Below are 3516 nucleotides of genomic sequence, written 5' to 3'. Positions count from 1 at the left end.
AAAATTCAATGTATACAATTAATGAAGGTTTTTAAAATTCATTATTGTTTTGTGCAATCATTGCAATTTAATTGCTTTGTAGCTTATGTAATGTACATGCAATAACATACCAGAAGATTAAGGTTGAATGATCAAAACACTAAAATTTGTTTACATTTTTTGTATTGTTAGTAAAAACTGCCTTATAACATTAATTTATTACTATATTTTCCCTCAAAATATCTTGTATAGAAAAAGAACCTGGTAATTTAGATTTTTAATGTTATTTATATTACAATTACAATTTTATAATATGTAATAAGAAAATGATCCAAGTTAACCATGTTATCACTTATAAGTTCCTCAAATATAACAATATTTATATAATATGCAATTATTTTACCTCATATAAGTATTTTCACTTCTATATAAAGCATTTTTATTCCTAAATATATGTACCGGTGTGTTTTTAAAATGAAAGTATATGCAGCATTTCTCGTTGACCATTGTTAAATTATTTGCCGTCTAATAATTTGTCTTTAACCATATTCAGATTTTAGTCTTATATCATAGTGTATCATATTATAGAACTACCGTATGTTATTTGTATATTTTATAAATAGTTTACGATAAATAAAGCTATGAAATTAATTTTTGTCGTTTTTGTACAATTCCCTGCCATTTCTCATTATTGCCAGACTAATATAATGCTCATTTTATGGTGCCTTCGCAATTGATCTGTGGGGAAGGGAGACGTGGCATTCGGGGAATTTCATCACCACATTCCTTCTGTTTATTGTTGAGGCGGTCTGTCTGCCTGTACGACCTACAGAGCTCCAACGTCACAGTTCTGTGACTGATCAAGTATTATTCAAACTAGTTATAATGACGAACTTAAGATTTATGCAGAGTTGAAATTATTAAAAAAAAAAAAACTGTGGCAACAGTTGCGTTTTAATTTGATTTTTACTCCAATCAGTTACGAACCAAAAGTTATTAAATTATTTAGAATTGAAGCATTAATTTTGACAGAAAATAAGAATATTCTTTTTATATAGCATGAAAGTAATAAAATTGCCAGGAAAACGCTGTTTCTCTAAGAAATACATTTTTTGTGTAATGGTTTCCATTTTAAAAACTATTCAAGCATTTAGTTGATTTTTTTGTAAACTGCAAGTATATATTCATGCAATAGAGCTAAATATTTAAAAAAAATTAAGGTATACATTGAATAAATTTAATTTTCTACTTACTTGCAATTTACTATTATTAACATTTTTTTTCTCATTTCCAAAAAAACTTTTCTTGCATGATCTAATCCTATGTTGTTTTTACGAAAATGATTCATAACACATTGATTTAGTTAGAATTTAGAGATATATGATGTAAATAATTTGTAAGGCATGTGGCTGATAGTCAAATTTCTAGTGCAGGATTCACTAATTTACTGTATATTACTTTCAGTCTTTCTTTCTTAGCTGTGATTTCTTCTCTACTGATGATGATAAAGTGAAATATTCAAATTATTACTAGGCCCGTTTCACAAATTGTAATATGTAACAATTGCAAAGCCGTATTTTAAAAATATAAATGTAACCTGCATAAAAAGATAAAAACCGTCTAAAAAGAAATGGAAAATACTTTTAAAAAGGGATAATTGTTAAATAAATAATAGTATTAGATAAATAAATATTATTTAAAATAGTAAGGGTATTAAATAGTACTAAATGTTAATAAAACAAAACTTTCCAACATGGTTTATTTTTTGATCGAGGCCTTGTTGCTTGATGATAAAACCTTTGGTTTCAAAAGGCCTCGTCCAAAAAATAAACCATATTGGAAAGTTTTGTTTTATTAACATTTAGTACTATTTAATTTTTTTTCCAATTGCTCCAAGAGTCTTCAATAGGAGGGGCATTGATTTTAAAATGTCTGTTTTCATAAATTTATTAAAATGCCATCAACAAAATCTTTATGAAGCAAGAAAATAATAATTATATAAATAATTTTAACATACTGCAGTTTTTTTCAATACAGAGGTTTCTATTTTTTATTATATTATTTAATGTTCCATTGACTGAATAAACAATTGGGTTTCATACAACAATCGTAACAAAACCAATAATACAAATGAACATTTTAAATAACTGAAAGGTGAAGAAATATCCTAAATGTAAGATTATGACACTGGCAGATTCCAGAATTTTGTCATGTGTGACCCTTTCAAAGATTTAATTTTGTGCTATACTTAAATTTTACATCAAAGAGTAATAATTACAAAAATACTTTAGGAACACAATTTTTTAAATCTTCATATAATAGTAACTAACCAACATATGTGATTAAAAACAATAAATTGAAAGATTTACTGTTAAAAAGGTAAACCTTTGTGACACATTTCTATAATGCACAATGTTCATATAAAAAGTCAAGCTTTATAAATTGATTTATTATCCCAATAACAACACCTCAATACGCGAAATATAGCGAAAAAACCACACAACGTCTCAGGTACAGGTTAAGACATAAAACTGGGATCAGACAAACCTGTCAGACAAATTGTTTCACTATCACTAATGTTTTCACAACAGTAATTTTTAGTAGCCTCTTCAGTAAACAAGATTCAAATGTATCACCAGCCCAATCCTAGTTGGTGCAGAATTAACAATCTTCTCCCCATTTTCATCTCTCCCTTCCAAATCCAAGATCGCACAATTATCACTTGAATTGAAAAAAAACTTTTTGTTCATCAAAGTATATTATAACTCTTATAAACCTGTCTACAGCAATCAGTCTTGTGTCAATGCTTCTAAATAACAAAAAAACAAAACAAAAACGCTGAATAAGACAAGATGCAATATATTATATAAAGAGGTAAGGGAACATTTGTGTTAATTTGAAACTATTTCAAATGTACCTTAGGTTTTGGTCGAATTTTCAAACAGGTTGTGTACTTTTAAAATTGTTTGGGTTGATCCATATGAAAAAACTAAAAAAATTTGATTGTTTTTCATCAAAAAAATATACATCAACCAATATTATGGTTGGTTTTCTTCTCATTTCATTAGTTTTTTTTAAGGATTTTCTTAACTTATTAAGATTAGAGAGGTGTAATATGTTTACATTAGCTAACGTAATAATACAAGTATTCAGCTTCTCATACAAATTTTGAAAAAAAATAATTAAATAACAGAAGTATTAAAAGATCTTTTCCATAGATATATTCGTTTAAATAGTCAAATGTAAATATCTTGGCATATTGTTAATCTTATTTTGTATTATTTTTCAGGTTTTTTGACTAGTCTTTGTTAGTTTTCTTCAACTCAATTTAGGATGCAATACACGTATAGCAGTGTAAGTTTAAATTGTTGAGCTTTGTTAAATAAATAAGCTAAACACAAAACATTTTAATGAATGGTTTAAATGTGTGTTTAAAATGGGTTGATGGCTCCATGATAAACCTTGATAATCTTAGATTCTCTTCATATAAGATTTTGTGTGGAAGGAGAAACTGAAGGGGAGTTGTCACCCCTCCAC

Source organism: Homalodisca vitripennis, chromosome 4 (genome assembly GCF_021130785.1).
Source record: "Homalodisca vitripennis isolate AUS2020 chromosome 4, UT_GWSS_2.1, whole genome shotgun sequence".
NCBI lineage: Eukaryota > Metazoa > Arthropoda > Insecta > Hemiptera > Cicadellidae > Homalodisca > Homalodisca vitripennis.
Note: the sequence above shows the minus strand (reverse complement) of the source record.